This window comes from Nyctereutes procyonoides, unplaced genomic scaffold (genome assembly GCF_905146905.1).
Source record: "Nyctereutes procyonoides isolate TBG_1078 unplaced genomic scaffold, NYPRO_anot_genome, whole genome shotgun sequence".
Lineage (NCBI taxonomy): Eukaryota > Metazoa > Chordata > Mammalia > Carnivora > Canidae > Nyctereutes > Nyctereutes procyonoides.
The window spans coordinates 4,924,118-4,937,032 of record NW_026575029.1 but is presented as its reverse complement, the minus strand read 5'-3'; the positions used below and the strand labels follow the sequence as shown (position 1 = coordinate 4,937,032).

The following is a 12,915-nucleotide window of genomic DNA, read 5'->3' as shown; positions in this document are numbered from 1 at the left end:
ACAGAAAGGTCTCAATCAAATTTTTTTCTCGTTGATTTTTCATAACTGCTAAGTCTTTTAGTGTGTCTTTGTCTACTCTAAATTCAAGTATTAGGTAGTATCTGATTTATCCTGGAACAACAAAATAAATATTTCAGTAATCTAACTGAACTTAGAAATACTGCACTAAATTAGCAATCCTAAAAATCACTGAATTAAAGCAAGGATTCTGAGACATGACCTTGCCTCTCCCAAAATGAAGTAAAATAATTTTTAAAAAGATTTTATTTATTTATTGTAGAGATAGAGAGCATGTGAGCAGGGGGAAAAGTAGAGGATGAGGGGCAAGCAAAATGTGCTGAGCACAGACCCTGACGTGAGGCTCAATCCCATGAGCCTGAGGTCATGACCTGAGATGAAATCAAGTCAGAAGCCTAATTGACTGAGCCACCCAGGTGCCCCAAAATGAAGTAAAAGAATTAAGTGCATTCAGATGTTAGGAGCTGCTATGGCCTCAGCTTCTCTGCCTCAGACCTAGACAAGTAGAAATAGTTGCTCTGAGGAAGAGACACCCAAACCTACTATCAAAATATAGGGCAGCAGAGGGATGAGCAAGTGTTAATTTAAGTTAGCTAATATTATTGGGGACGTACTATCCCTGTGTTTAGACATAGTGGGAACAAAAAACTAATCCCTGTGTTTAGACATAGTGGGAACAAAAATATATCAGTCAGAGTCTCTACCCTGGAGCATCCCAGAGTCTAGTCTAATGGGAGGAGACATTTGGGAAGAAAGTGTAATATGTGAAGTCTAAAATGAGGTGAAAACCTACTGGTATTGGAAGTCAAATGAGGGACATTTACTTCAGGGATTATTTCTTCCTGGAAACCTTCCTTGAATCCCTAGGTTGGGCTCAGCCTTATAGACTGCATTTGGCCAATGTGTCAGGGGATGGAGGTAGGAAGGAAGGGATGTCCCAAGCAAAGAGAGTAGGAGAAGCAAAAGTTCAGAGATGAGAAACAAGGTTAGTGTGGGGAACTAAACACAAAATAAAGTTCTGGACAAGGGACGTCAAAAGATAAGATAGTGAGGATTCTTGTAAGCCTAGGGAAAATGATTTCTCAAGGTAGAGGTACATAAAGTAGACAAGTTGGGAGTGACGGGGAAAGGACTGTCCCAGTCAGGAAACACATGAACTCCACTCCTGGGTACATCTGCTTGTCCATTACAGTTCATTTATAAGAAGGTGGGGCAGCCTCCAAGAATTCCTTACTCCAGCATACCATAGCAAATCTGAGTGTTCCATGGGAGAGTCCATTTCTCTGCCTGGTATCTTGGGAGAACCAGGGCTATCTAGGACAATTAATACAGGCATAGAAGGCAGGTAGCTCCCCTTCCAAGGCTTGCTTGCTGAGTAAGATGATTAGGCTAGATGACCCAAGAGTAAATCCTGTCCATGAGTTCTTGAAAAAGACTCATTCTGGTAAGAAATGCCAGTGGGATCTTGACTTTAGATATCTGTGTTTCATCTGTTGGAGGTTATTTGTGAATGTTTATTATTCTTGCAAAGCTGTTTATTCAACAATGCATGAAGGCCATTCTCTGTATCTACTCTCTGCTCAGTGTCAGCATTCAGAAGCAAATAAGACACCACCTATCTTTCAAAACTTTAATGGCTTATACAGCATGGTGGGGTATCTGCTTCTGGCATATCTGATATGTAGGTATTATGTTTGCAAGTAATGGAATTTTGATCATGGTTTTGGCAGATCAAAGAAACTGCACACTTTTTCATACTTGCACCTTAATATCAAATGATAAGTATTTTTGTATAATAAACAAGAATTATATTTGTTAATATTATCAATTATATATTCTTTTAATCTTTTTATTGGATTAAAATGAATCTGGATTTAACACTGGCATAGCAATATAGTTCACCTGAGAAATTTACCCTTTCCTCAAGTTGAAGGAGGATACAAGTAACTTTTTTATTGATAGTTACATGTAGAATTCTATAGTAAAGATAGAACATGTGGCAAAGTAGATCCATTTTTTAATTTTTATTTTTTATTCTTAAAAATTACTCATTCAATTTTAACTCATTCCAGAACCATAGCAGCATGTACTAAAGGGTAGGGGTAGGACAAAAGAACTGAGAGAAATTTTCCCCAAGTACACAGACCCTTTACTGAGCACAAGGCAACAGCTCATCAAAGGCTAGGGACAGAATATCAGGTGGAGAGGGAACTTCCAAGCTGCAGAAAGTTGAGGGCAATGCTGGAGAGAAAAAGAACTCAGTGATTCAAAAAGTAGGCAGCTTACATTTTCTATGTAAAGAACAGAGAATTCCCCATTGGACAAATTCCAAGGCCTTCACTGTTGATAAAGGAATCATCCTTATCTTCCTTCATGACATTTGAAATTAGTGGCAAAATAAATTTAACTAAAGCTTCAAAAAACCCCAGACCCAGCTTAACTACAGATTAGATTGACTTAGCCTCCACCATAAAGGACTGATATAGGAAGAGGTGTGAACTTTTCTCAGAGAAAATATCATTTGCTACATTGTCTACTGTTCTTTGTCACATAATATTCAGCATATAATAAGAAATCATGAGATGGAAAAAGAAAGAAATCATGAGATGTACTAAAAAGCAATAAAATATGCCTCATAATTAAGAGAAGAATATTCAACAGAATCAGATCCCCAAATGACACAAATGTTGACCAGAAAGGGTAAACATAAAAGAAATTTCTTTAAGAGATTATTAACCATTTAAAGCAAAATTTAAAACAATATATTATGGGATTTACAATATATGTGTAAGTAAAATAGATAATAAGAATATAAAGAATGTATAAGTGGACAAATGGCATTATAAAATTTATAAGCTCTAACTTTGTTGTGAAGTAATGTAATATTGTTTCAGGGCAGAATATGAAAAAGTTAAGGATGCATGTTGGTATAGCTAGAGTAATCCATAGTCATAGGAAAAAACTCAATAAAATCTGAAATCAATAGAGAAAATATAGTAAAATTATAAAAGTATTCAATTAATGGAAAAGAAAACAGGAAATGAGCAACAGAAGAATAAGAACAGCTAAGACAAATTAAAAAAATAATACAAAGATGGTAGGCTTAAATCCAACCATACCAATAATTACGTCAAATGTAAATGAACTAAACACTTTACTTAAAAGGCAGAGATAGTCAGACTGAATAAAAAATTAAGACCCAAATATTTACTATCTAAAAGAGAAAAAATTTAAAATGTAAATACACTGACTGGTTAAAAAGAGATGGAAGAAAGTTATACCATGCAACAATAAATATAAGCAGTTGGTATGGTTATACATCAAAATAGATTTTATAAAATATTGAATGGTAGTGAAGATAAGCAACTAGAACTTCTATAATTTTCTGATGAGAGAGTAAAATCATATAGTCACTTTATAAAATTGTTCACCAGTTTCCTATAAAGTCGAATATACATTACCCAGGAACCAGCAATTTCACCCCCTAGGTATTTACACAAGAGGAATGAAAACATATATCCACAAAAAAACTTGTACAAAAATGTTCATAGTAGCCTTTGTTATAATAACTTCAAACTGGAAATAACCCAAATATGCATAAATAGGAGAATGGAAAAACAATTTTTGGTATATTTACGCTGTGAAGTACTACTCAACAGTGGAAACCAGTAAACTACTGATACATGCCACACAGGGAGTGTGGCATCTTACAATGAACAAAAAAGGCAGATGCAGAAGAATATATTATGGTGTCATTCCATTTATATGAAGCCTGAGAATAGACAAAATGAATCTATAACAATGTAAATCGGAACATATTTGCTTCTGGGGATGGGAATGGTTGACTGAAAGGAGGAATGACTATGGAAAAAATTTTTATCTTGGTTTGGGTGGTGGTTACAGAGGTGCATGCAATTTTGAAAATGCGCCAAACTATTCTCTTATGACCTATCCATTTTATTGTATGTAAATCCTATCTCAAAAATTAAAATAATAAAACTTAATCGAATACCTTTGATATACATAACATTGTATTAAGATGTTGAATCATGATGGTATTATTCAAAGATTAATAATAATAATAATCTATTATCAACTGGCTACTATGTACCAGTGTTAATACACTTTATTTGGTATAAACTTTATGAATCCTGTATGCCAATAGTGCCTCCATTTTACACACAAGGAACTGAGTTATAAAATTAATGAGATTTCCCCATTGTCACAGGGCAAGTGCAAGAAAGAGTTGACATTTGATTCTGGTTTTATCTGACTCCGAAACTTTAGGTATTAGTTTAATTTTTTTAAATTTTTTTTATGATAGTCACAGAGAGAGAGAGAGAGAGAGGCAGAGACATAGGCAGAGGGAGAAGCAGGCTCCATGCACCGGGAGCCCGATGTGGGATTCGACCCTGGGTCTCCAGGATCGCGCCCTGGGCCAAAGGCAGGCACCAAACTGCTGCGCCACCCAGGGATCCCCTAGGTATTAGTTTAAAATGGTATCTGGCAATTTCAGACTCACGAGGACAGAAATGCCTTCCATACCATAAAAATCTACTCAAGCTTGCTGAGAAATATGTCAAAATAAAAGAATCCAAGAATGAAGATGAGGTTTTAAAATAAATAGCAGTAAACATTGAAATGTAGCTAGCTATGTGAAAGTATTTTATTGAAAAATGAAGTGCATGTTTAAAATGTTTAATATAATAAGCTGGATCTAAAGTTCCAAATTATTTCAACAAAAATTGGAGGAGAGTGCCATGGAAGGAAAGTAAAGCAATTTCATTGTTGTTATGGGAAAAGGATGGTTGTGTCATTCTAGACACTGATTGCAATAGACAAAGATTGGAATATTAAGATTGGAAGTTGTATATGCATAACTTCCAAATCACTAAAAGAATAAAAAGAAGCATATAAATTAATCTAATATCAAAATAGATGAAAAGTGAAAAGGATTTAAAAAGGAAATATCCAGGAAAGCACTAACATTGAAAACATAATACAAGAGAAAACCAATTATATTACTTTCAAAATAAATGTGAATGGATCAAACTCTGAAAGAATGTGAAGGTGAGACAAACAAAATCCAACTATAAACTACTTTAAAAATCTACACTTGAAATAAAATGACACAGAAAGGTTTGATATAAATGAGTGGACAAAACCCACCCCCTAAACCAAAAAAACACCTGTAAGTTAGTTTCAAAAACCTAAAATAGCTACAAATCCATATTAACAGTTAAGATGTGTTTGTTAAGAGGAGATATCTTAAAAGTTCTCCTCTTAAATAATAATTTGTAAAATATTTAAAAAAAATAAAATAAAAATAAATAAATAAAGAAAGAATAATTTGTAACTATGTGTGGTGACGGACATTAACTAGACTTATTGTGATAATCATTTTACCATATATATGTATAAAATTATTCTGTTGGATACCTGAAATGAACACAATTTTAATATAATTTTATTTCAATAAAAAATAAAAATAAAAGAGAATGGATATGATTGTTTATATACCATTAATATACACAACACATGCACAGTAGTCTTAGGAAAATAAAGTGCAAAATTGCAATCTTGGTGGAAGATTTCAATGACAGCTTAAAAAATAAAGAATAAATGATATATAAGATATAGCCATATACAGAAGATTTTAATGTTAGTATCAATAAGCTGGATTCAATAGATATTGAAAATTTTATCTTATTATTATAGAATACTCAATATTATCAACCCTAACAGAAAAACTTGACCATATTCTGGTCCACAAAGAAAATCTCAGTAACTTCCAAAAAGCTGAAATTTTATAGACCACCATGCAATATTATCTGACCACAGGCAATAAAATTAGGAATTAATCATAACAGCTAACTAAAAATAAATAAAACTCCTTATAAATGAAAAAGGAAACCCTTATGTAACTTGATGTAAAGAGGAAATGAAACTTTCACTGACGTGCTAGATACTAACTACCCTGAAAATTCTACTTTTCAGAACTTCACCAGATGCATTTTCATTTAGGTCGGAAGCAAATCAGAAATGCTGCCATCCCTACCGCAATTTATTACTGCTATAAAATTTCTTATCAAGGCAGCTAACAAGAAATGGAAATTTAAAAAATGAGTGCTGGAAACCAGAAGCCATGCCTGAAGAGTTCCTCTGCAGGAGCATTTAAAAAACTTTTTGTCTGTAACTCATGGCAAAATACTCACATTGCTTCATGACATAGCACAGAATTTACACGCTTATGGCAGAAACAAAAGTTTCACCAAACTATGAACATTGCACGCTAATACTCTTACTCTATTCTATTATGTTTTTTTAAAAAAAATACTGATTAACAAGCCATAAATTGGTTTCACTGTACACTATGGATCACTACTGGTTTCCAGTTGGAAAACACCAATATGAGCCATATGCCTGGGGGTGAATCCCTGAGTCCCTCCCATCCTTTGAGAATAACGTAGTTAGGTGATATTCACACAATTTTTATTGTATGCATGCTTCACCTTGCAGACCACTTCTACAAACAGATTCTAAGAAAGTTGTGTACATAAGCATCTTTATTACACTGCTATTTATAAAATAAAGTAGTAATTTAAATATTTGGCAATAGTGGCGTGGTTGAATTAGATGCAGGCATTAAAATCATCATGTCCTCTGTATGCATAAGCATAATATTTCAGGTGAGAGGCTAGTAAGTAGTATGTAAAGGGTGATCTCATTTTTTTTTAATTTTTTTATTGGAGTTCAATTTGCCAACATATAGCATAATACCCAGTGCTCATCCCGCAAAGTGCCCCCCTCAGTGCCCATCACCCAGTCACCCCAACCCCCCCCCGCCCACTTCCCCTTCCATTACCCCTTGTTCATTTCCCAGAGTTAGGTGTCTCTCATGTTTTGGGGTGATCTCATTTTTATAAATATTTAAAGCCTATTTGTTTCCGGAGAAGAATGGAAATAAATGTAACATGAATCGAGGAAATGAATAGAAGAAAACGAATTTAAGAAAAGGCAAATTTTTTGGCTGGGTTGGTAGACATTTTTGGGCTGAGCTGAAGTCATTCTGAACCCCCTCCTCCCTTTCCATCCCTTACTGTAGAAGGAGGAAAGCTCTCTTACTTCCCCAGAGTCTCTTGTGGCTAAGAATGGTCATATGACCCAAGGAGCACGAGCTCTGCTGAGGAGCTAAGGGTGGGAAGCATTGCTTCCTTATGAAAGATAAAGTGTTTTGCTGGCACTGCCTCTTTCTGTCTTTTCCAGTTTGGAATGCAGCTTGTGAAGGTGTGATCCCTGAACCCCCAGCAGCCATCTTGAAACCATGAGGTAACATGTATGAAGATAAAAAAGTAAATATGCCAAACTGTAGCCAAAGGATACAACAGATCAGGGTTTTTAAAATGTGGTTGTTAAGCAGATGAACCTCATAAAGCACTTCTTGTAATGTGATGCAAAGATTCCCATGTGTGTATCCATTGTTCACTATTAGCTAGATTTTCTATTACTTGCAGCAGACAATTCCTAACTGATTTAAAAGGATTGTGGTTGATTTTTAATTCTTACTATTATTTATTGAATTGAACCAAGTTTACTCAAATATCTTATTTTTTAGGAAACCAAAAATGTATTTTTTACTGATAACTTTCCATTTCTCACATACAGATTAAGACACAGAAGTTTTATTGTATTACTATCCAGTTTTTAAAAATTACAAATAATGCTGACATAAACATTCTTGTAGATGTCCTTTAATGCACTTAGGTATGCATTTCTGTTGGAATATATGTAGGGGTAGAATTACTAGATTTAGGGTATGCATATGTCCAACTTTTTTATATAAATCCAAAGAGCTTTTAAAAGCTGTTTTTATTAGTTTGTTTCTATCAGAACTTTATGAGATTTCCAGTTTCTCCCTCCTTGTCATCACTTGGATTTGTCAGTTTTATTAATGAACCATTTTCCATTTTGGTGGGTGTGTAGAATTATCTCACTGCAGTTTTATTTTGCATTTTTCTAATAAATAATAATGTCAAGTATTTTTAGCTATGTTTACTGACCACTGGGATACCTGGTTATGTAAAGTGTTGGCTCAAATCTTCTAGAGTTTTCTATTGAGTTGGCTATTTTTTGTAGGAGTTGTTCATATATTCCAGATATGAACTTCTTGTTATACCTGCATTTACTCTCTAATTTTTTTGCCCTTAATGGTGTCTTTTCAAGAAGTTCCCAATATTCAAGAAATTCTCAAGAAGTTCTACTTTCTTAGTCATTTTTCTATATTGTAATGCTATTTTTTTTCCTGTTTAAGAAAAGTTTTTCTTACCTGAGATCATGAGGATATTATATTCACCTATGTTTTCTTCTAGAAACTTTGTGTTTTACATTCTGCATTTAGATCTACAGTCCACCTGGAATTACCCAGAACTAATTTTTATGGATAGTGTTAGATAGGAGTCTGGATATATACATATATATATACATACACACACACACACACACACGTACACATTCATACACCTTCAATAGGCCTCATAAGTTTTTTAAAAGATTTTCCTTCATTACTGCTCTAAAGTGTCACCCTTGTCATAAACCAGATACTATAAGTCTGTTAATAAACTAGGGGCTGGGCGGCCTGGGTGGCTCAGCGGTTTAGCGTCACCTTCAGCCCAGGGCATGATCCCAGGATCAAGTCCCACGTCAGGCTCCCTTCATGGAGCCTGCTTCTCCCTCTGCCTGTGTCTCTGCCAATCTCTCTCTGTCTCTCATTAATTAATTAATTTTTTAAAAGAAAGAATAAACGAGGGGCACCAAGGTGGAGCAGTCACTTACGCATCCAACTCTTGGTTTCCCTCAGGTCATGATCTATCTCAGGGTCATGAGATTAAGGGCGGATAGGGCTCTGTGCTCAGCATGGAGTCTGCTTCAGATTCTCTCTCCCTCTCCCCCTGTCCCTCCCACTCATGCTCTCTCTCAAATAAATAAATAAATGAGTCTTTAAAAAAAATATCTAAGCTTTACTCTTAGTCTATGTGTCTGCTCTTGTATAAATACCATTTTGTGTTCATTGTTGTAGTTTCAAAATGTCTATATTCAATGGAATAAATCTTACAGTTTTACTCATCTGACTCAAGATTGTTTTTGCTATTCTTGATTCTGCATTTCCATATCAATTTTAGAATTGACCTGTCAATTCACACACATAATTCACACACACACACACACACACACACACACACACACACTGCTGGAATTTTGATTGGAATTACACTGAATCTAGAGATCAACTTTGGGAAAGTTGACAGAATATTAAGACTCCCAGCTCATTAACATAATATACTCCTCCACTTTTTAGGCTCTTTTTATATTTCTCTAAATAATTTTCTTTTTTTTCCTGTAAATAATTTTCTAAGTAAAGTTCTCAAGCCATTTTTGTTAGATTTATTCCGTTATTTTTTTGGTTTTTGATCCTATTGTAAATGATATTGGTTTTTAAATCTCATTTTCTGTTTTTTTCTTCCTAGTAAATACAAATACAATTGTTTTAAAATATTGACTTTAATCAAAAGACTTATTAACTCTAAAAGTGACTTCTTTTGATTCTTGCAGAGTCGTTTAGAATAATGGCAATTTTTTTCCTTCTTTTTGTTTTATTTTTACTCCTGCCCTCCCCATTCATATCCGCCACCTGGATAGGACCTCTAAATCTAATTTCAAATATAAATTATGGTAGGAGGCATCCTTATCTCATTCCTGAACCCATTTACTATCAACTATTATGTTTACTGTAGAGTTTTTGGTAGATTTTTTTTTCAGATTAAGGAGGTATTTTACTAGTTACTCAGAGTTCATTCTTATAAATTCCATTTTCATTTACTAAGAGTTTTTTTATGAATGGTTGTTGATATTTATCAAATAGTGTTTATGTGTCTATGAAAATGATCATTTTTTTTACTTTTATTCTGTTACTGTTGAGTTACATTGTTAGATTTTAAAATATTAAACCTCTCTTTTATTCTTGTAATAAACCCAATTTGGTTGGCATCTATTATACTATTTACGTATTGATTAATTTAACTTACAAATATTTTGTTCAGAGTTTTTACATCTATGTTCATGAAAAAGGTTGTCCTGTAATTTGACTTTCTCTTAATATCTTTGCCATATTTTAGTATCAAGCTTATGCTGACTTCATTATGTATGTGATTTATCATTATACATTCTCTGAAAGAGTTTGTGTAAGACTGATGTTACTTTTACATGCTAGAAAACTTCATTAGTAGAGGCCTCTAATAGTGGGGCATTCTGCTAGGAAAGATTTTTAAAGATTTACTTTAAAAATAGATATAGAAGTATTCCAATTTTGGGGATGCCTAGATGGCTCAGCGGTTGAGTGTCTGCCTTCGGCTCAAGGAGTGATCCCAGGATCTGGGGATCGAGTCCCACATTAGGCTCCCTGTGAGGAGTCTGCTTCTCCCTCTGCCTATGTCTCTGCCTCTCTCATAAATAAATAAAAAATCTTTTTTAAAAAAGTATTCCAATTTTCTGTTTCTTTTTGTTCATTCGGTAACTTTTCTCCAGAAATCTATTTCATTTACATTGTCAAATACATTGGCATAACATTTTTAATAGTATTATTTTACTGGCTTTTTAATGTCTGTGGGTTCTAAGTTCATGCCCCCTTTTCCACTTTATTATTGGTTATTTGTGTCTTTTTTTTTCTTGATAAGCTTTGTCAAGGTTTCATCCATTTTATTAGTTTTTTTCTTTTAAAAAACTATTTTTATTTATTTATTTATTTATTTTAAGAGAGTGCATGAGCTAGAGAGAGGAGCAGAGGCAGAGGGACAAGCGGCCTCTGTGCTGAGCACTGAGCCCAATGTGGGGCTTGATCCCATGAACCTGAGATCATGACCTGAGCCGAAATCAAGAGTTGGACACTTAACTTACTGAGCCACCCAGGTACCCCTAGTATTTTTCTAAGAACAAGTATGGGTTTGTTAACGCTTTCTTTGGTATGTTTGGTTTCTACTTCATTTATGCTCTTATTATTAGTATTGCCTTTTTTCCATTTGGTGGAATTTTATTTGCTTTGAAATGGAGACTTAGATTATTGATTTTCAGCCATTGTTTTTATCCAATATATGCATGTATGAGTATTGATTTCCTTTCAGGCATGAGTTTAGTTGCATCCCACTTATCCTCCTACATTATATGTAGTGTTTTCACTAACCTTCCATTCAAGCTATTTTCTAAATTTCCACAGTAACTTCTTCTCTGAACCATGAATTATTTAGAAGTCTCTGGTTATTTTCCAAATATATGAGGATTTAAAGTTTTCTTTCTATTATTGACTGTACTTTAATTACACTGTGGTTAGAGAACACATTCTGTATGATTTCACACTTTTTCAATTTGTTGAGAAATGCTTTATGACTAACATATGGTCATTTTTTACAAATGTTCCATGTGCACTTAAGAATAATTTATCAGTTGTTGGGTGCAATGTTCTATTAATGTCAATTAGGTCAATTATGTTAATTATGTAGTATAAATTTTCTGTACCCTTCAATTTTTTTTGTTCTTTTATTTTATCAGTTACTGAAAAGAGGTCTGGAAATCAGAATTCTAATATCTATTGTGAATTTACCTATTACTCCTTTCGTTCTCTCAATTTTTGCTTTATTTATTTTGAGATTGTACAATCAGGAGCATTACAATTTAGAATGGTTACATTTTCTTGGTGTATTGAACCTTATATCAACAAAAAGTATCCTTTTTTATTTTAAAATAGTCTGGATTTTTAGTATACATTGCCTGATATTAGTGTGGCTGTACCACCTCTCTCTTGGTTAGTTTTTTGGGTAATATTTCTTTTTAAAATGTTATTACTTAAAATTTTTCTGCATACTTACATTTAATGTATGTCTTTTATAAGTATCATATATTAGTTTTTGTTTTTGTCCTGATGATCCCCTGATGATATTTTTAATGTAAATGTCTATGAAAGTTTAACAGAGACAAAAAATGAATGAATCATACTTGCACAGGTCAGTGAATTCCTATAAAGTGAATGCAGCTGTGTAACCAACACATAGATCAGGAGAGAGAACATTACTCTCACAGAGAGGCACCTTACAGTCCCTGTTCTCCCAAATGTAAACACTATTCTAACAATGTGGATTAGTTTCACCTGCTTTTGAACTTTATGCAAATAGAATAACTCAGATTAACTAAAATAATAAAATATTAGAAAAAAGTAAACTTTTACCTCAGTAATGTATTTACTGATATCTGTTTCAATCAGCCATCTAACTAAATGTCATGTATTCATCAATTGATAGTTTTTCTCTCTTTTCTTGATTTCTTTTGGACTAAGTATGTATTATTATTGTTGTTCCATTTTTCAACCTTTATTAGCTTGCTATGCATATATTTTAAGTAATATCTTCTTGGCATAGGGCCCTAGATATGACCAAAAAAATTGAAATATTGATCTATTGAAGTCTAATATAAATTTGCATTTCTGTGCAAATACAAAGATGTTTGAATACTTTAGAAAGATACAAAGATACTGGAATACTTAAACTCTGAATTTTACATTTCTCCCACCTTCTGTGCTTCTGTTGCCATGTATTTAAATTCTCTATGGATTTTTAAATAATCCAAACATTATTATTAAATATTATTATTATTATTAATTTACTTTTACCTACCTATTTACCCTTTCTGTTGTTCCTCATTCTTTCCTCCTTCTCTGTGCTTCCATCTGTGACCATTTTCTTTCTGCCTAAAGAATTTAGTATTTCCTTTACTCTAAACCTGTTGGCAATAAATTCTCTGTTTTCTGTCTCTAGAAAAAGTCATTTTCGGTCTTCATTTTTGAAGGTTATTTTC

At 33.4% G+C, this 12,915-nt stretch overlaps 1 protein-coding gene across 1 annotated transcript in view; it reads right to left on the bottom strand.

The window, feature by feature from the left end:
- The window catches only part of ENPP6 (ectonucleotide pyrophosphatase/phosphodiesterase 6), a 111,406-nt gene that overhangs the window by 31,101 nt on the left and 67,390 nt on the right, over positions 1–12,915 (bottom strand). The gene's annotated exons all lie outside the window — the stretch shown is intronic.